Genomic DNA, 22,488 nt, shown 5'->3' with positions numbered 1-22,488 from the left:
TGGCCCAGCTGGGAAAACGGGAACCTGAGCCAAGTTCAGTTTTAAGTATTAGACATTGAACAACATCACAACCTAAGCCTATTGCCACTTTCTGGGCATTCCAACTATACCCAGATTAGTTATACAGCCTAGTTTGGTATTGAGATTATAATAATATTAAAGTATTAATATTATTATAATATTGATTATATGAACTACTGATGGTGGACCGAACAAACCACAAGCCGATACAGTTCTGAATATCTACTAAACCGTGAGTTTCATGACCCCACTTTTAAACTGTTTTACGAACTTTTGGGGTGAAAAGCATGTTTGATTACATATACATACCTGAAACATGTACTGATGTGAATTATCTAAGTGCTAACACACGAAAGTCACCACGATCACAATGATTAACTTCGAGCCGGTGGCTTGTGAATAGTACTATTGGTTTGACAAACCCAAATGGAATCGGCCTGGTTGCCGTGTCACATAGCGCCGTTTGCACATGACCATATTTATACAAACAGGCTATGTAGTGTTAGACATAGCTACCGGGGCATGTTGTGGGCGGATAGGGGCCACAGTGGTTGATTGAGCGTGGGAAATGGAGGCACGCAGCACAAACAGTCCAGGCTTTACTGTAGCTTAGCATAATTACATCACATACATTATTTACATACATACTTATTTCATGATTACAAGTGTTAACTTGTGAATACTCATTACTGTTTTCTTGAAACTCGTGAAACTCACCAACTCTAGTTGTTGACCCGTTTTAAACTGCTTTTCAGGTGTACCTAAATCGGAGTAATTTGGTGATCTGTTACTTGCCTGAAGTGTGTGGTCGATGCTATGTGAATAGAAGCAAGGGTGTTAGTAGTAAGAACGTTTAGTTAACGAATTAGTTTTGTTTGTACCACCTAGACTGTAAAACAATGATAGAACAAAGAAATGTAATATATTGTAAATTAGTTTGTAATGTTTCTTTATAAACAATGTGTTGATACCAGAGGTGCCTGTTACATTCCCGTTTTACACTTCCGCATTGTGCTAGTCGGGTGTGACAGAAGTTGGTATCAGAGCCATTGGTTATAAAGGATTAGGTTATCCCTTAGGATACCTAAAATATAACCGTAGGCTCGATTAACTCTGCGAAATTAATTAAATAATAAATTAATATTATATAATGATGGATGCCGGGATGAACTTGTAGGGCAAGTGAGTTATTGTGGTCCGGAACATAATAACAGACTTGCTTGTACGAGGGAATTCGGAGAGAAATCGCGGAACGTGTGGTTAGGTAAAAGTGGCAACGTATGTGTATAAAAGGTAATGGGAAAGTATATATATATGTAACACTCATATGTGTTTATGTGGAACAAGGTGTACGAATTCGTGTACGTACGATACTGTTGATGACGGTACATTTTACTATGAATATTATATTCATTTATATTCCGTATTGATTTAAATAATAATAATTAAAATTTTAATAAAACTAATATTATATTCTAATATAATTAATATTAAATTTGGCTTAACTAATTAATCCTTTCGACAATAGTTAGTGCTAGCAATAGATATTATTCTTATAACTAACCTTTGTGCAGAGTCATGTCAAGGAATAACGACTACGTACCGGAAGAAGAACCGGTGATATCTGTAGAGGAGGATCCAGAAGATGAAGACCCAGAAGAGGAGCCGGATGAGGAAGAGGAAGAGGTGGAAGAAGAAGTTATTTGTAGAGAGCTACCCAGGAATGTGCCTGATCTATCTGGCTACAGATGCGATAGTTATCCACCCAGGTCACCACGTAGGGATCAAGAAGAAGTTAACAGTCAGTATCGTTCACCTGCTAGCGTAGCCAGATTACCCACTCCACCCATTCACCTGTCGCTGACTACTTCAGCTACTGCGCGAGTCCGGCAGACTGCTCGTATTAGGGTAACCCCGATTGACCCTACCTCGATTCCATTCAGATCTACCCATGACCGGGGAGGACCTTCACGCCCTAGGGTAGATACTTCATCTTCTCGTTCATTGAGTATACCTACCCCTCGCCCTGACCTCCCAAACACAGGAAACAACTCTTGGATGGCTGTCCTGACTGACCGTGTGATAGACCACTCGATAGCCATAGCTAACATTAACCAGGAGAGGAGGGATGTGACCCAGTACTTATCGACGTTATATCAGATAGTACTGAACTTGCAGCAGTCAGATGACTACCACCACTGTTGTTTGGATAGGGTGACAGTTTGGCTGTGGAACTGTTACTGAGTGATTACGGTGCTGTTATTTTTATGTTTGTGGTTAGCCTATCGTCTGTATGGATAGATGCGGAATATTACAATTATGTGTACATGATCTTTTGATACCCCATGTATGTATATGGTAGTATGTTATGTAATATGGGGCACAACTTTGTACATTATTACAAGCACTGACCCTTATAGGGTTAAGTCTAACAGTCACTTAGTGACAGATTTTGATATATACATGCAAGCACTGGCCTTTATCAGGCTAAGTCTATGTACCTCTTATTATCAATGTACAGAACAATTTGTGAAATGTCAGTATGTTATTTGGTTTACCTGTACAACATTTATTGTGATTATTATTACACAGTGCCGTAGACTGGAATTAGTACTAATTGACTTATATTTGTTTATCATTATAGAATGGCCCCAAAGAAAGCAAATCCTATGACTGAGGCAGAAATAGCCGAGATGATTGCTCGGCAAATGCAGGCAGTAATTCCGCTTATTGTAACACAAGTAACTGCCGGCGTAAACGCAAATATGCAAACAAACCAACAACAAAACAATAATGCTCCCCCAACCAACAATGAAATAGTTACAAATAACAATCCCCCACCTAATACAAATACCCCTACCAATGCAAATAATCCCCCGCCGAACCCAAACAATAACAATAACCACCCTAATCCCCCTCGAAGGGAATGTTCGATCAAAAACTTTATGGCCTGTAAACCGTTTGATTTCAAGGGCACCGAAGGGCCAAACGGGCTGATTAAATGGATCGAAAAGACTGAATCTGTCCTCAATATCAGCAATTGTCCACAGGAAAACATAGTCAAGTATGTTGCTTCTACTTTTACTGATCACGCATTAATGTGGTGGAACACTACGGTACAGATAAAAGGTCAAGATACGGTGAATCGCATGACATGGGCTGAACTCAAAACGCTGATGCTGGAACATTTCTGCCCAAGGAACGAAATTCAAAGATTAGAACACGAACTCTGGAGTTTGGAGATGAAAGGAGCGGATCATTTGGGATACACGAACCGCTTCAATGAATTGGTCCGCTTAGTACCATGGTTAGTAACTCCTGAAAATAAACGAGTTGAACGTTATATTTGGGGTTTAGCCCCGGAAGTGAGGAGTTTGGTGAACTCTGTGGGTCACACTTCGTTCGAGAATGCCGTGACTCAGGCCGGCATCGTAACTTTCGACTTGGTAAGAAGCGGAGTGTTGAGAATGGCCGGGGAATCATCAGGTATGAAACGAACTGACTATGGGGCGGGAGCACAAAGAGGACAATCAAGCAAACGTGCACGTCCGACAATCAGAAATTATGCTATAACTGGTTCCGATACGAAGCCAGACAGGTACAAGGGACCCTTGCCAAAGTGTGACAGATGTAATTACCATCATGTGGGAGAGTGCAGATTGCCGGTATGCCAGAATTGTGGTCGAACTGGGCATTATGCCCCTAATTGCAGAGAAGGTGCAGAAATTGTGAGCCGACCAACTCAAACAACTCAACCTCGTCGTCCACCGCCACCGAGACCTCAGCCAATCCGCCAACAACCTATCCAACAAACTTCAACAGCAGCAACCTACCGTGCCTGTTATGAATGTGGCAGTACAGATCATATTAGAAGAAACTGCCCCAAGTTGAATCCAAGAGCAGTTACTAGACCAAACCAAGCATCGACTTCAAGTGCTTCTCGGGGACGCGCGTTTGTTATTGGGTCTGGAGAAGCACGACAAGACCCGAACGAAGTAACAGGTACATTTACTGTTTCTGATCAATATGCTTCTGTGTTATTTGATACTGGTACCGATAGAAGCTTTGTTTCCACTAGTTTGGTATCCTTGGGTAATATGCCAGTTAGTGAACTAAAAAATCCCTATACTATAGAACTCACTAACAGTAACTCTATAACTGTCAGCCAAATAGTCCAAAACTGTTCCATCATTCTTAATGAACACCCATTCTTTATTGACCTACTCCCGGTAGAGTTAGGAAGTTTTGATGTTATTGTCGGCATGGACTGGTTAACCAAGAATAAGGCAGAGATTGTGTGTAACGACAAGACAGTTAAAATTCCCTTTTCGAATGGTGAGGTGATTGTAGTACAAGGAGAGAAGTCTGGTTCGATATTACCTCTCGTGTCTCATCTCAAAGTGTTGAAATGTTTACGCCAAGGTTGTATGGCATTTTTGGCAAACATGACTATAAAGAACCCTGATGAGAAATGCATAGAAGAGATTCCCGTTATACGTGATTACCCCGATGTCTTTCCTGACGATTTACCCGGATTACCACCGAACCGACAGGTTGAATTACGCATAGACTTAATTCCAGGATCAACCCCTATTGCTAAGGCACCTTATCGATTGACACCCTCTGAAATGCAAGAACTATCCAACCAGTTACAGGAATTGTTAGATAAGGGTTTCATTCGTCCTAGTTATTCTCCTTGGGGAGCACCGGTATTGTTCGTAAAGAAAGATGGAAGTTTTAGAATGTGCATCGATTACCGGGAATTAAACAAAGTTACCATCAAGAACCGATACCCTCTTCCACGAATAGATGACTTGTTTGACCAACTCCAAGGGGCAAACTATTTCTCGAAAATTGACCTTCGATCCGGTTACCATCAAGTTAAAATCCAAGAGGAAGATGTGTCTAAAACGGCATTCCGAACTCGTTATGGCCACTACGATTTCTTAGTTATGCCGTTCGGACTGACTAATGCTCCCGCAGTTTTCATGGACCTTATGAATCGAGTTTGTAAACCGTACCTCGACAAATTCGTTATCGTGTTTATAGATGACATTTTGATATATTCGAAAACCAAGGAGGAACATGAGCAGCATTTACGAACTATCTTGGAGCTGTTGAAGCAGGAAAGGTTGTATGCCAAGCTGTCAAAATGTGAATTTTGGCTACAAGAAGTACAATTTCTAGGGCACGTTGTTAACCGACACGGTATCCATGTAGACCCGAGCAAAATTGAAGCCATTAAAAATTGGCAGGCCCCAAAGTCACCGAAAGAAATCCGCCAATTTTTGGGTTTAGCTGGGTATTATCGGCGTTTTATTGCTAATTTTTCCAGCATAGCCCAACCTTTAACTCTTTTGACTCAAAAAGATCGTGCTTACGTTTGGGGAGAAGAACAAGAAGCGGCTTTTCAATTGTTGAAACATAAACTATGCCAAGCCCCGATACTAAGTCTTCCAGAGGGAACTGATGATCTGGTAGTTTATTGTGATGCGTCCCGAAAAGGTTTAGGGTGCGTACTTATGCAAAGAAACAAAGTCATAGCATACGTTTCTCGACAATTAAAGGTGCACGAGAAGAATTATACCACCCATGATTTGGAACTAGGCGCGGTTATTTTCACACTCAAGATCTAGAGGCACTATTTGTATGGCACAAAGTGTATAGTATACACCGACCACAAAAGCCTACAGCATATTTTCGATCAGAAAGAACTAAACATGAGACAAAGAAGATGGGTAGAACTGTTGAACGATTATGACTGTGAGATTCTATACCACCCGGGCGAGGCTAATATAGTGGCAGATGCTTTGAGTAGAAAAGACAGGATCAAACCACTACGGGTCCGAGCACTTGGAATGATCGTCCAAACCAGTCTCACCGAGCAAATTCGTATTGCTCAAAACGAAGCTCTGAAAGGAGATCACTTGGAAGATGAAAACTTGCATGGGACCGAACAACATTTTGAAGAAAGAACTGATGAAATTCTATACTACAAAAACCGAGTTTGGATTCCCACTTTCAGTAATCTGCGTGACTTGATCATGGACGAAGCCCATAAGTCCAAATACTCCATTCACCCTGGAACAGATAAGATGTACAAGGACTTGAAGGAGTATTATTGGTGGCCTAGTATGAAGAAGGATATAGCCACGTATGTCAGTAAATGTTTAACCTGTGCGAGGGTTAAGGCTGAATATCAAAAACCTTCGGGAATGTTGCACCAACCGGAAATACCACAATGGAAATGGGAACAGATTACCATGGATTTTGTAACACATCTCCCAAAAACCTCCAGAGGAAACGATGCAATATGGGTGATAGTTGACCGATTAACCAAGTCTGCACACTTCCTTCCAATCTGAACCACGTTTACAACCGAAAAACCTGCTCACATCTACATCAATGAAATCGTATCCCGACACGGCATGCCCGTTTCAATTATTTCTGATCGCGATAGCCATTTCACCTCTCGTTTGTGGCAAGCCGTACAAGAAGCTTTGGGAACCCGAATTGACCTAAGTACCGCCTACCATCCCCAAACCGACGGTCAATCTGAACGAACCATTCAAACCTTAGAAGATTTGCTTCGCGCTTTTGTACTAGACTTCGGTGGAAACTGGGATCAACATATTCTATTGGTCGAATTTTCGTACAACAATAGCTATCACAGTAGCATTCAAGCGGCACCGTATGAAACGCTGTACGGACGGAAATGTAGATCACCCTTGTGTTGGACTGAGGTTGGAGATACGCAAATTACACGATCTGACTTGATTCAAGAAACCACCGACAAAATCCGTAAAATCACAAACAAATTGAAAATTGCCCGAGATCGACAGAAAAGCTATGCTGATGTTCGTAGAAAGCCGTAATCCTTTGAAATAGGCGACAGAGTTTTTCTAAAAGTATCCCCGTGGAAAGGCGTCATTCGATTCGGAAAAACTGGTAAACTAACCCCGCGATACATTGGGCCATCTGAAGTCATTTCTAAGATAGGTCCAGTAGCTTACCGACTGAAACTTCCTGTGGAGTTGAGTTCTATTCACGATGTCTTTCATGTTTCGAACCTGAAAAAGTGTCTTACTGACGAAACCGAAATTGTGCCATTAAAAGACTTAAACATAAACGAAAAACTGAATTTCGTTGAAGAGCCGGTGGAAATATTAGAGGGAAAAATAAAACAACTAAGACACAACAAAATCTCTCTAGTAAAAGTTCGGTGGAATTCACAAAGGGGACCCGAATTCACGTGAGAGCGGAAATCCGAATTCAAAAAGAAATACCCGCACCTGTTTCCAAACAAAGACAAAGTTGAATAACCGAATTTTGGGGACGAAATTTTCTAACGGGGGGGAGAATGTGACATTTGAGCCAAAACAAGGTACACCTCAGTACGTATTTACCGATTAAGCAAATAAACGCCTTTTGCCTAACAAACGAACGATTAACCGAACGGGTCGGGTTATGACCCAGATATCTCAGGGGGGCATCTATAAGTGATATACGTTTAATACAAGCTAAAACATTAGAAATATGGCCTTAGTTTGATAGCAAACAAGTTAAACGAAAATATGCTCGTTTAACTACCCGCTATAGATTTAAACTCGAAAGATAGTTACAAACCAAGCATTGTATCATCCGTTAAGCCGAAAAAGACTTACCAAACACTTATTTGAAATGTTTTAAGCGATCCGTGAAAATATTTTTGATTTTACAAACATATAGTATGTTTTTATAATTTTACACAAAACTAGCCGAAAAACACTCGTTTTCGCGCTGTTTAACGGACCCGATAAGTTTTTCGCGCCAAAAACCGAACCCGAACTAAATTTGGACCGGGATTTTCGTATTTGGGCTTGAGAAACCAGATTAATGGGCCAAAACAGCCCATCATGGGCCCAAAAGGAGTTCCGATCGGCAGCCCACCCCTCCCCCTAATTTTTTTATATAACTTGTTTGGAAGCTTGTTTATCCAATTTGGTTTATAAAATCTGATGTCCAAGCAGCTGCATCCTAAAATTCCAGAAAACCTCCAAACCCTAAGGTAAAGGGCTTAAATAAGTAGCTTTTGAACTTGTTTAAACTTGTTTAATACCATAAAAACATGTCTTGGTTACTAAAAATCATTCCTAACCGTGTAAAAATCCTAAAAATGGTCCATAAACATGTTTTGATCATACACATGGTAAGGAACCTGTTTTGATAGTTTTTTTGGCCATAAACACGGATTAAAGGGTTGAAACGACGTTTTTACGGTTCAAAAGTTTGTTTTTGTGCACTAGCCGAAACCTTGTTATGTTGATGAAATATTGCTTGGTTTGTGATATAGGACTTGTACCTAGATTTCTTAGAAGCACAAGAACCTGAAAACTTGATTAAAAGGTCGGAAACGAGCCAAACCCGCTAAGGTAATGCCGAAACACTCGCTTCCGGGCTATTTATGTTAAGGTTGTGATGTGCATATTTTTAGGACTTGAAATTTTTCAGGGACATCAAGGACCATGTCAATAAGTCCCTGTTCAAATTTGGTAATTTTTCGACCATCCGAGAATATTTGGCGAATTTATTACCGAATTGGGACGTTTATTTGGGAAAAATAGCTAAAATACTTCAAAAATTATGAAATTTTTCTGGGAACTCATATTTGATGTATTTTGATCACATATGAATTTTGGGATCATTTGGAGAAGTTTAAAGGTGTTTTGTTTATTTGCGTTCGTGTAAATTTTTACAGCCGAATTTGGGCCGAAAAGAATACTGCACGAGCTTTTTACATTCTGGAATTGATACAGTTTGTTTTGGGACATGATTTGAGTATTCAGGAAATTTTGTGGAATTTTTGGAAATTGTTTGGGGTAAACGGACGATTTTCAGGCGAAATATAGCTGATAAAATGAATTTTTATAAATTAAGAAATCAGTAAATAAATTCCAGAAATATTTTTATAAAACTCTACATATTTTAATTAATAAGTGGTTAAATTTTCATAATTTAATGATTAACGGTTAATTAATTATGCTAATCTAAATATTAAACAAATTCAGTTTTTATAAAAACCGGCAAGTTCGCGACTAGTGAATCTGCGGGAATATCAAAACACCAAGAGTAATCAAAAATCATATTTTTGGACTAATTAAGTAAAAATGAACTTTTCTATGAGAAACCTGGACAATCCGGGTGGATTGTGCGCGTTTCTTGTTAAAACAAACTGAATAAACGGAAACGAGCCCCGTGGCTAATCCGGGACCTCAGTATGTGATCTTTCTTTATAACTTAATCATTTTAGTAACCCATACATTTACCCAAGCTTATTTTCCCATAACTGTTTTCTGAACGCGTAAACGAACAACTTGGCCCAGCTGGGAAAACGGGAACCTGAGCCAAGTTCAGTTTTAAGTATTAGACATTGAACAACAACACAACCTAAGCCTATTGCCACTTTCTGGGCATTCCAACTATACCCAGATTAGTTATACAGCCCAGTTTAGTATTGAGATTATAATAGTATTAAAGTATTAATATTATTATAATATTGATTATAGGAACTACTGATAGCGGACCGAACAAACCACGAGCCGATACAGTTCTGAATATCTACTAAACCGTGAGTTTCATGACCCCACTTTTAAACTGTTTTACGAACTTTTGGGGTGAAAAGCATGTTTAATTACATATACATACCTGAAACATGTACTGGTGTGAATTATCTAAGTGCTAACACACGAAAGTCATCACGATCACAGTGATTAACTTCGAGCCGGTGGCTTGTGAATAGTACTATTGGTTTGACAAACCCAAATGGAATCGGCCTGGTTGCCGTGTCACATAGCGCCGTTTGCACATGACCATATTTATACAAATAGGCTACGTAGTGTTAGACATAGCTACCGGGGCATGTTGTGGGCGGAAAGGGGCCACAGTGGTTGATTGAGCGTGGGAAATGGAGGCACGCAGCACAAACAGTCCAGGCTTCACTGTAGCTTAGCATAATTACATCACATACATCATTTACATACATACATACTTATTTCATGATTACAAGTGTTAACTTGTGAATACTCGTTACTGTTTTCTTGAAACTCGTGAAACTCACCAACTCTAGTAGTTGACCCGTTTTAAACTGCTTTTCAGGTGTACCTAAATCGGAGTAATTTGGTGATCTGTTAATTGCCTGAAGTGTGTGGTCGATGCTATGTGAATAGAACAAGGGTGTTAGTAGTAAGAACGTTTAGTTAACGAATTAGTTTTGTTTGTATCACCTAGACTGTACAACAATGATAGAACAAAGAAATGTAATATATTGTAAATTAGTTTGTAATGTTTCTTTATAAACAATGTGTTGATACCAGAGGTGTCTATTACATTCCCGTTTTACGCTTCCGCATTGTGCTAGTCGGGGTGTGACACCTCACTTTGATGGACGGATTTTTCTTTCATGGTGGGTAATAATGTATTCATGGCATTGATCATTTCTTGCATTTTGTTTATCAACTGCTCATTGTTTCCTAGAGCAGGCTCAGTTTTCGATTGGTTGTTTTTAGCATTCGAAGCTTCCTTATTTTGGGAAGGATTACTTTGGTTCGACATTCTGAAAATATAAGGAAATTGACTCATTATTTAAAAAGTTTTTATTTATTTTACAAACAGGAGTACATTATGACTACTCCTATTACCACAAGCGATACCATTAGAAACACTATGGACTTATTCTAGAAACCATTAATACTACAACAACGGAACAAGAAACAAACGATAGAACCACAACAGAACAAGAAACAAACGGTACAGTCACAATAGAACGAGATCTTTAATCCTTCATGTACTTCTTGATTAACTTCTTCAGCTTACTACACTTGTGTAGTAATTTCTTCTCCACTTTCTTTTTCCTTCTAGTTTCAGTAGCCAACTTTTTCCGCAACTCATCCGTCTCATGCAGGGCTCTATCCAAATGCTCTTCCTGGGATTGAGGAATAAGACTTGGATATCCATACCGGGGCGGTGGATCACGGTACCCCATCATGACGATGTCATAATGGTTTCTTGGATACTGCGGCGGTGGATTGGATTCAATTGGCATGTTGTGAAAGACTTTTGCAGCCTCTTCTTGCTGCCTAATCTCGCTTGCTTGTTCTGAGACGGTTGGAACAACACCAGTAAAAGGTGGAAAGCTACCAGTGAGTGCTTGAACATACAGATCTTGAGGATCATAATGGGGGGACAGATGAAACAAGGGTTGCTGGCAGCCCATACTCGGCGGATAATCACATCCTGAATGGTTTTGCACCTCAGGGTTCCTCTCATCAAGGCTTATCTCCTTTGAAACTTCTTCTTCCGGTTCTTCTTCCGGATCTTCTTCCAATTCTTCTTCCGGTTCTTCTTCCGACTCCTCTTCAACTTCCTCTTCGGGGTCTTCTTCTTTTTCAACTTCCACATTACTTGTATTTACCTCAATCCGAATGGTCTCCGGTTGCATTACTCTCATCTTGGGTCTCCTCGATGGACCTGAAATAGAAGCATACGGAGAATCTGTAGGGTTATGAACTGGGGTCCTTGGATCAGAGTAGATTTGCATCCAGCTTGGGGTAGCCTGTTTAGGATCAGACTTAGTTGGCACATCAATCTGCACTTTATCTGAAGGATGATCCGTTGGGGTTGGCGGATTGTTTGGAATGTTGATTGGCATCTGCTCCGTGCCCGGAAAGTAAATGGGTTGATTCCCATACGGAACCACTGGTGTGAGGGGTCTGTCCTGGTCGAAGAAGTTAGCATAGTATTCATCACTTTGACCATCAAGAGGAATAATGGGTTCCGGATGTCCTGTTCGTCTCATCTCTTCATAAAAGGATTCTATTATCTTCTTGAATACCGACATTTATGAATATTAGAATGAGAAGGGATAGAAAAGATTAGAATGATAAGGGATAGGAAAGAATATCAACCTATCTTATCCTTATATAATAATATTGAAACTTATCTCTGATCAAAGCTTAGGTATACTTATATATCTAATTCACTAAGATCGATGGCTCTGATACCAACACCTGTCACACCCCGCTCAAGGCCTGGGTGTGACAACCCAACGTTGGTACCTGTTTTGTAAATACATCAGAGTTAAAGGTTGTAAAGCGGAAGGCTTTTAATAAAATATTATTATATTCAAATCACGGGGTTTGAAACACCCGTTAAGTTATACAAAAGTGTTTGGATATTAAAACCATGATTTAAATTATTTTAATATTAAAACATCCTTTGAGCCATCAGATCGTCTAACGGCTATCCTCTGTCTCCAAACACCTATCCTTCATTACCTGTAAAATAGTTATAAAAAAAATACGTCAGCAACACATGCTGGTGAACACGCTGACTCAAAATATTTTAAATTACTTAATTATCCCCTCGGGTATCTTGTGACCCGGCCCATCGTGGCTTAGGAAACAACCAAGTTAAATATACTATTATAAATCTCTAGTTATACTTGAAACCTCTCAGCGATACCGCAACATCGAGGTCTTGGCAACTATTCAATATACAAGAGATAATCCCCTCTCGGACATTACTTGGGTCCGGCCCAACGTGGCGGAGGCATTAGCAAGTGTGGTGCGGTGTGCCCACCGTCTTCCCACATATGTAAGGATCCAGACAAACGTATACAATAGCCTGAGGGCCAGTATTACTTTTGTTTATAAAGTTTTAGGGATATAATCCCATGCAAACATTCAAGACTTTGTTTTATAAAAAGTTGGACGTATTCACCTTTCTTCTTGGTTGGTGTTTCTCACCAATTTGTCTTGTTACCTCGGACCTATAGTACGAGAATAACATTTTATAAGTACTAGATCAACGATCTAGCTTCAGACCTTTAGTCTGATTGCATAACCTTTACCTTGACATTTTATCTCTTGATAAATATAAGGACCTCTAGTCCTTTCTTTTTAATCATTTATAAACCTTTGTTTCTTCTTCGTGAAGAAAACAAATATTTCAAATTGTTATTATAAGAAATATAAAATCTTTATATAAAATAAAGAAGTATTATTTTATCTATAATCTCGACTTTATAAAATCTTATTTCCACTTTATAAAATCAAGGTACGGGCTATATCCCTGACTAGGGTCTAAGCCATTTATATTATAATAATCGGACAGAACCCCTACCTTGAATGGCTTATTTATAGAAATGCTTGTGCTTTACTTGAACAGCACTTCTACTTGAAGGTAAGTCGAGAGGGTATTTAAGTAGGGTTATGGCACGCATCTTGAGGTAAGGCTTGTCGAGATATCACCATCTTGGTTCGTGGCACGTAAATCGAGACAATGTGTAATTGGAAGTGTGAGTTGGATGGTGAGGACCACCCCCATGGCCGGCCTATTTATAGAAATTTTTGTGCAACTTCGCGTATCGCGAAGCAGCTTCACGTATCGCGAAGCTGCACTAGCTTCGCTGAGTCGCCGCGTAGGCTTGCCACATGTCGTTCCTGTCTCTCCACGTGTACTGCATATTCGCGTATTGCGAAGATGCACAACTTGGATTCTTCGCGTATCGCGAAGATGCAAAACTTTGAATTTGTTCATTTTTAGTCCCTGGTCTTTTGGTAACTTGCCATATCTTGATCTTATCATCATCCAAAAATACAAAGGCGGCTCTTAAGCGGCTCGCGGCGATGCGAAGTGCGCCATCATAGCGCCACATTGCGCCTATCGCCCTTCACCCGTGCCTGTGCGTGTCGGGTGCTTCACACCCTCCTCTAGGACTAGGGAAAGTGGTTGGTCATTTAAGAACATTTCCATGGAATGTTCTCTCCTTATAAAGTGCTTTATTTTTCTTTCTTTTTCCGATGTGGGATGGAGTCTCCTTACTCCATTCCTTAACATAAGCTACTTCCATTCTTTGTCTTATTTTTCTCTTTACATTTGCCATGAATATTTTTAATCCTTATGTTTTATTAATTTGTCAAATTTGGACAAAAATTTTTGTGATGTTACATAGAAATAAACAGACTCCAAAAATTAGAGGCAATCGAAGCTAGGCTAGATATCATATTGAGATTTTTTCTTACAAGGAGCAGCAAGCCGTGTATGAAGAGGATGATGAGGTTGTGGATGAGGTTGTCACTTTGGAACCAGAGACGATAATGGATGAGTCAGTCCCACCTCCGGTTCAGGAAGAAGTTAAATCTACCGATCAGTATCCCATTGATGACTTCTGGAGTGATGATGATGTGGGCGTGACAGAGGAGATGGAATTGAAGCCGGTGGATTGCACGGATATGAGTGAAGATGTTGTTCAGGAGCCGCTTGACAAGATGGAAGATGAAGAAGAGGAGCATGCACCATCTTAGGAGGATGAGTTTAGTGATGAGTTGGTAGGTTTACCAATTTATGAAAAAGACGGAGAATTTGACCCTGTTGGCGATCTTATATACTTAGAAACATTAATCATGGGGAAGCCAGCAATGGAGATCAAGCGTGCACCAAACGAAAAAGAAGAGGAAGTGGCAACAGAGGAGGATCAGAATATGGAGGTAGTTGAGTCGCCACTGGATATGAAGGTTAGCAGGTCTATTGAGGAACTAGATAGTGGATCACCACCGAAATCGACAAAGCGAAAGAAGAGGGCGCGAAAATGCTTGGATCAACATGTATTAAGGGTTCAAAAATGGTACATTAAAAATTATAGGACAACACTAAAATGCAAGAATAACCATTTTCCTCATTATATGCCACGTATTAGGTTTGGTCAAAGTAAGTTTAAGTATTGGTGGTCCGACCTGTTTGATTGTTTAAAGTGCATTTTAGTTTCATAAACTTTTATTTGTTTAAAAATGTTGGACGGGTGAAACAAAACTGGTTAGATCGGGGTTGGATAAAGGAAAAGCCTCCTGATTGAGATTTCGGGAGGGAGTCCGGTTGAAGAGTCTTCTGTAAACTTAGCGCTTCCCGGGAGGCAACCCGGTAGTATGTTTTGTTTTTAATTTTATTTTTGGGGTTCCTTGCTTTCTTGTGCTGCTGGTTTCTTGGTTTGCTTTCAGGTTGCTACTCTAGGGATGTTATTGGCTGATTGAGATACATGGTTTGATTCAAGTGTGGGGATGCTGTTGCCGCTCGCTTATGGATTGTTGTTTTCGTTCGTGAGAGATGAATTTATTGAGCTATGCTTTTGTTCGCGTTCGAAATTGAGGTGGTGAGAATTACATGCACTTAAATTAGCACACCACTCTGTTTTATGAAAGTAAATAATGAGTGGTGGCGCCCCGCCATGTCCATCATTTATACGAGCATTAGAAAATAGTTATATATTTAGGTAAAAGATGCCTAAGAGCACAAAGTTTTCTTACACGAATGTCAAATATGTGCAAATATTTTGAAAGTAAAGTGAATGAGAAAGTTATGCAAATGCCAAAGAAGCATTCACAAAAAAAAGGAAAAAAGAAAAAAAAATAGAAAAAGAGGCCAAAGTGCACATACTAGACGGGGCCGAAGAGTTTACGTGTTACCAAGGGGATGGTGACTCTAAGGATATACTATTGGGGTTCAAGGTTCTTAGTCAATAAATATTTTTTAGGAGATACAAATGGTGGAGGCCTAGGACCGTCATATACTGGGTTGCAGCTCGGGTGAAACAATGTTGGGCCGAAATCCGATAATATAGTTTTAGGATTAGGAATTGCTCGTACGACCTCACTTGACCTTTCATCCATATAAATTCCACCCAAGTGGATTTTCTTCTTACCATTAAAGGGTTTTTAGCTTACGGTGATAGGTTGAACCAGTCTGTTTCAACCCGGTTTATATTGTCTTGATTATGCTTGAGATGAGGGTAAGCAGATCTGTAACTCTTTAGGTATGAGACCCATAGGTTTATTGATATCACTTGAACTTAACCACTGAATATGATGGGGGGCTTGAGAGGCTGGTGGCTGGGTTTAAGTAGACAACAATATCGGCAATCGCGGTTTTTGCGTTTATCTATACTTAAAAGATAACCTATATGTTTTAAAGATCAGATTCGAATTATGATTCCATTGCAAAATACTTTTTCAGGGATGAAAAATGTTTAAGTGTGAGGATATTTGATAGGGGCTAAATTATATATAAATATAATAACTATTTTCTACACTTTTGAGTAGCTTGGGGTTGTTTTTATTAAATAATTTGTCTAGTTGGTTCATATTTAGGTTCTAATGACTTCAAGAGATAAACAACTAATATGAAGTATTTTTATTATACTTGACACCAACGAATATGTACTCAAATAGATTTTATACATAACTATTGTTGTTGTCCGTGTGCTCCTTTTCATTTTAAACGTATATTTGTTATCGAGTAACATCAAAACACGAAAAGAAAAAAATTTGATGCTAATATAAATGAGTGATTTTAAGTATGATTCACGAAAGAGTTCACAAGAAAAGAAATATTCGAACTTGAAACAATTAATTACGATAACCTATATGTTTTAAAGATCATATTCGACTTATGATTCCATTGCAAAATACTTTTTCAGGGATGAAAAAGGTTTAAGTGTGAGGATATTTGATAGGGGCTAAATTATATATAAATATAATAACTATTTTCTACACTTTTGAGTAGCTTGGGGTTGTTTTTATTAAATAATTTGTCTAGTTAGTTCATATTTAGGTTCTTATGACTTCAAGAGATAAACAACTAATATGAAGTATTTTTATTATACTTGACAAGAAAAGAGTTCACAAGAAAAGAAATATTCGAACTTGAAACAATTAATTGAGTTATAGAGCAACTAATATAATAATGAGATAATTAGTCTGATCGATGGTCTAATGTGTTTATATGGAACTTTATGTTTAGGAGGAGTCATGTGGGCCTTCAAGTAAATCACGTTAGTTTTATTAAGTCAATAATATGATGAGGAATTGGGCCAGAAGAAAAGGGATTCCTTGTGGAGAACCCTACGCACATATTGGAATATTTAACAGGGGGTTCAGCTATTTGAGCAGGAAATAACAGCCGTAAAAAGAGAAGAGAACCTTCTGTTGCAAGACAGAAGGTGTAGACACCAATAAAAGGGGCGCCACCCCTTCTGTGGTGGAACCAATCGGAAAAACAAAATACAAAGAAAACCAAGAAAGCATCTAGGCAGGTAGCTCCATAAAAGTTCACAGCAAGAAGAATTATTAAGCATCCTAGCACCTCAAGCAAGAAGGCACACAAGTGCTCAAAAGTCATCGGCAAAAAAAAAAATAAATTCAAGAAAGGAAAAAAAGTAATTAATAAGCAGGCAGCCAGACAACTCAATTAATTTAAGCTCACAGGCAGGTAGCTCAACTATATTTATTTGTCATACGATGAACCGTGACTTATATTTTATCTTTGTTTCATCAAGTATTATGAGCGGCTAGATTGTGAAACTGCCTGGGTTTGGATGAATACTTTTTCAGACTCGTTTTATTTTTAGTTTTGGATTATTTATTGATTGGTTTTGCTTTGGTAAAAGTTTTTATTATCTTTGGTTATGATGCGTATACGTATTTGGTATTAATTTATGATTAATTTATTGTTCCATATGCGTCTTTGTGAACGTCTTTCATGTATGGATGCGTATTAGGTTGTTTACTGTGTGTTTACAACTAGTTTATTGTTAACATATTCCATAGGAACAGTAATTGAGAGTTTAGAGATACCTTATATTCTGCCACTTGAGAGACCGGGAGGTAATTGAGTGTCGTCTGTTTTGGTCTTTTGCGGGTTTGGGTAGTGATTGCACGGGAGTGAGTTACCCTAGATTTCTTTAGATTTTTACAGATCCGAATTATAACCGAATTCAAAAAGAATACCCTTTACGCCTTAGGGTATATTGAGATTAGAGAGACCGGGAGATGATTTAATCTTTGGGTACCTTAGCATAGTTAGGTAAGGTGAGACGGGGGAGGTGATCCGAACCATTAAACCGTTGAGCTTTACACAACATTAGAGTTTTTTTAGGTATTGTTGGTGAGACCGGGAGGTGATCTAGCATGCCTTAGTTATTCTTTAGTGTCATATTTTTAGATACCGGTTACCATTCATAAGTCCAATTCCAAGAGTTTACGAGTTGACTAGTAGGATTCTTTACCTAGGTAGTTGTTTCCCTTATATAAGTTTCAACCCCGATTTGTTCCGTGTCAGTTTTAGTTTAAGTATTTTTAGTTTATAGTTAATATTAAAGAAAACACAAAAATCAATTAAACTATTTATTTAAGTTATTAGTCAGAGTTTAGTTTATGTGTCGCTAGTGTCCTGTGGGTTCGATATCCGGACTTCATTGGGCTTTACTACAGTTGATAAGTACACTTGCCTGTCTAGTGGTCTAGCATTAGGAGAGTCTAGGTTTATAAATTTTAAGCTAGAGTGTCTAAGTTAGGTTAATATTTAATAGACCGCTTTTAGCTTATCACGTATACATGACGTGTTGACAATACCACGATGGGATGTGAGAACCTTGGCCAACCGACCATTCGTGAATCAGGGTAAAGACTAGTAGGCTTTGTAGTTCTATTATCATCTTCTACATGAACCTGTTATGGTTTCAAATTCTTCAAGCCACAGGTGCCAACTCACAAGTACATTGATGAGATAGATCCTCGCACCGACTGGAGAAAATAATATTGCAGGTAAAGACGCCAAAGACTATGAAGAGGTCACCGATGAAGACCTTCCCTTAGGGTCTATTCACGTCGTTCAACATATGGTATTACAACAACAGAACGGGTGAAGCGGTGATCGTGTTGGGATCTAGATTGAACACATAGTTCATAGTTGTTATTGATTTCATGTGGCTCGTTAACTTATCGGAGTCTGATAACGATGCGTTATTTCACAATCAGATCTGTTTTGCTAACGTAAGCAACTATGATCTTGAGATGCAATTTCAACGAGTAGTTCGTGTTTGCTACGCGTTCAAGATCCATAGCTGCAATGATTGGACAACGAAGATGTTCAAGAAGTAATGTATAACGAGCTCAACACGAGGGGGAGTTTGTTGATACATCATTCGAGCATCTCGGTCTTTATATTATTATTATATAGATTATTAAGGTAAGGGCATTTTGGTAATTAAGCCCATTCGCCTTAATTGTAAGGCACATTCGTTACTTAGTAACAAATGAGTCGCATTCGTCTAATGTAAGCTCCATTTGTTAACCAAGTCTTAACGAATGGGACAAACGAATGTGGGGCTATTCGTTTATGTAATGTATAACAAATGAGAAGTCTCATTCGTAGTCTTTAATGTAACGAATGACGCATTCGTAAACATTAACTTAACGAATGTAGTCATCTCTATATATAGTTGTAAATTATCATAATGTAATAACAGTTCCATTAACAATATTCTATCTCGTTACTCTGCCCAATTTCCTCCAAAACACACACACTTCACACACACTAAAGCAATCGATCATTCTAACCATATAATCATGAATCCGAACATCACGATGTCATCCATGATCTAGATCTGGCTCGTTAAACGTTTTCACAATCATTGCACATGGAGGCGACAGGGAAGCGATGCTAGTTGTGCTTAATTGGAGGAATTTTACAAATATAACCCTAGAGTTAGGAGTTCCTTAGTTCTCTCCCTAAATATGAGTTCTCTCTTGATCCTTCCCATATGATCAAGAGAGAGCTAAAAAAACTAATAAAAAAATCACGAAAACTTAACTTAAAAACATTTTTAATTTTTTTTTCTTTCAGTCTTCTATATGTTGTTAGTTTGTTTTACCAAAATTTAGAAAAAAAGTAAAAAAAAAAAAAATGTCGATCACGATATTACATATATGTAATATTATTGTATCACGTATATGTCATATTGTTATATTTGTAATATCGTTAGTATTATATTACGTATATGTAATATAACAATATTTTTTTTGGTGTATTACATATATGTAATAAAACAATATTGTTCTATACATATATCTAGTGTTATATTATATATATATGTATATGTATTTGCGTTATATTAGATATATTTAATGTGTCAAAGATCACGATCATTTTCTATAATATTTAGAAAGGTAATCTTATAATAAGACAAATGAGATTTAAGACAAAAATCATGTTTGGGTTGGGTTTTCGTTAGTTCTTTGTTATTTTTCTTTTTAAGTAGGAGTTCTCTCTTGATATTTCTTGTATTTTACCACATACTTAATAACTGTTCTCAACATGCGATTCTTTAGAATTGTATATCAATAATAGCATTGTCATATACATTGCCTTAGAATATTATCAAACAACTTAAACATTTGTAATCGGTGCTGTAGAAGTTACTAAATGTAGTCAGGCAGTGGGGCATCGACTAGCAAGTAATAGAGGATTAATCGGATTAGAATTTTATGTACAATTTTAGCTTATATATATAAACATTTTTATGTGTAATTTTTTTTGTTATACACACGCACATAGAAGCATAAATCCCATTTAGCAGCAGCCGCCGTCATTAGCAATCATCTTCGTCTCCACCTCTAAGTTCACAGTTCTTATGTAAGTCTAATCTCTCTCCATCTTATCTCGCAAACCCGTCCTCTTTCCACGTACAATCAAAACGTGTCAAAGCGCGCAATCTGTCACCACCAATCAAGACAATCTAACCATAAACCATCCGATCAAACAATAATTTTAAAGTAAACCTCTTATCAACGAATCGCCAAATAATGAATAACCATTCACAATTTTTATAACCATGAATGCTTTTATGTGTTGTTGGATAAATATATAACTTTAATTAATCTTCCTTTAAAAATAGAAATAATTAATCAATCTCTATTTTATATATCTATTAAACAGAACATATACAAATAATAGAGAATTTGGGTTGACGATCAAGACTCCATTGTTGACCTCCAGAAGACACTCACATGGCCACCTCCAGCATGGTAATTAACTTGACTCATCATTATTTTATATGATTATTATTATTGTTAAACCCTAACCCACAAATTCTATATGATCATTTTGTTACGATTCAAACCCAGTTCGTTGTTTAGGGTTTTTGTGCTTATTTCAACCTTTGATTGTGTTTAATGTACAGCAACAGCAATAGCTCATAGTTGCGTAAATTAGGGTTCTTTACTTTACATGTATCTTTGCTTAATTAATTGTTGGATCTGATGAACTCAAACCATAAGTTTTTCTGTTTGTTTAGATCTTTGTCATGATTTTCGTCTTTAATTTCTTTTAAATTTCATAAATTTTGGTTCTACATATGTTTGTTGTTCTTGGAAAGTTTTCATTTTTTAAAAACTTATATTATATATATATGGTGTGGGACCCAAGAAATCTGATGGTCCATTTGTTATTGTAATTGCATCAGTTGGAATTGTTGGGGACAACTTTGTATTAATTTATTTTATTTTATTTTATTTTATATTGTATTATATTATATTTATCCTTAGTTTTTAGTGGTTGATGTTTTCCCACCAAAATAGAATAGATATGTGCAAATTGTTGTATATGAATTCTTTCACTATCTTCATTTTGATATACCTTTTGCATTGGTTTCCTCACGTTTGTAGTTGAGGAGCTACTTAGCTGAGTCTGACAGGTCATGCATAGTAATGTTACGGCTCCAAGATCTGCCAATATAGTTTTTAAAATATTAGGTTTTGCAATTCAAAAAAGGGTAGCAACGCAACTTGTTGCCCGTTTGCCTTTTGTTTCTACGTAAACAGTACTTGCTTATGTTTGTTCATTATTGAATAAATATGAAATATATTAATTTTGATCAAATGTCATCATATTCAACTTAGGGGCAAAATGGTAATTTTCAATTACATTCCGAGTATTTTACTACTGTGCAGATCAAACCATGTAACACATGCGGTGATATCGGTGTCGTTGAAGCAATAGTCGTTTGTTGCGAGTGTAACGTTGTACGTGAGCATCTGTAAGAACCGAACCCTGTCATCTATGCATATGCAACACATTTGTAAGATTACCAAAACCCCCTTTACATTTTGCTAATATGTTCTAAATGTCACTCTTGTTTCAGTTACTGCATGAGGGAAGTTACGATGGAAATGCCAGAATGGTGGTGTTGTGATGAATGTGAGCAAAATAAGCTGAGTTCACCTTCACCAAAAACTATTGAAAATGAACCGAAAACACAGAAACTGTCAATTATATTGCAACAGATCGCCTCTGTCAAAGAAAGTGAACCTAAAATCCTTAGTCCTAGCCAGCTAGGAATCAAGGAGAAAAGGGTCACCAAAGGGAAAACACAATACATTACCTACGATGAAGCAGTGAAGCTGTCATCGGGTGGTTCTGTGAAGCCAAATATAAGAAAAGAATTTGGCTCTCAGAGCAGAAAGTCAAATTCTTTGACTCCAGCTCATGTTTTGCAGAGGTCAACTGGTTTGAAAGGTGATTTATTTTTGAAATTTATGTCTTTTAGTTTGTGAATAGGCTTGTAAACGAGTTTGAACATGAAGCGAGCATGTTCATGTT

At 37.9% G+C, this 22,488-nt stretch overlaps 1 long non-coding RNA gene across 1 annotated transcript in view; it reads left to right on the top strand.

Annotated features, from left to right (window-relative positions):
- Nucleotides 1–22,255, top strand: part of LOC143535517 (uncharacterized) — an 81,126-nt gene extending 58,871 nt beyond the window's left edge. The window contains exons 2-4 of the long non-coding RNA XR_013135726.1: nt 20,845–20,915; nt 21,840–21,925; nt 22,031–22,255. This is a non-coding gene — a long non-coding RNA (uncharacterized LOC143535517). The remainder of the gene's footprint in view (nt 1–20,844; nt 20,916–21,839; nt 21,926–22,030) is intronic.
- Nucleotides 22,256–22,488: the final 233 nt, after the last annotated feature.

The sequence above is a fragment of the Bidens hawaiensis genome, unplaced genomic scaffold (genome assembly GCF_021521415.1).
Source record: "Bidens hawaiensis isolate Kalapana, Puna unplaced genomic scaffold, B.hawaiensis_p1.1 tig00010563_1, whole genome shotgun sequence".
Classification (NCBI taxonomy): Eukaryota; Viridiplantae; Streptophyta; class Magnoliopsida; order Asterales; family Asteraceae; genus Bidens; species Bidens hawaiensis.
This window is presented reverse-complemented; position numbering and strand designations above follow the sequence as displayed.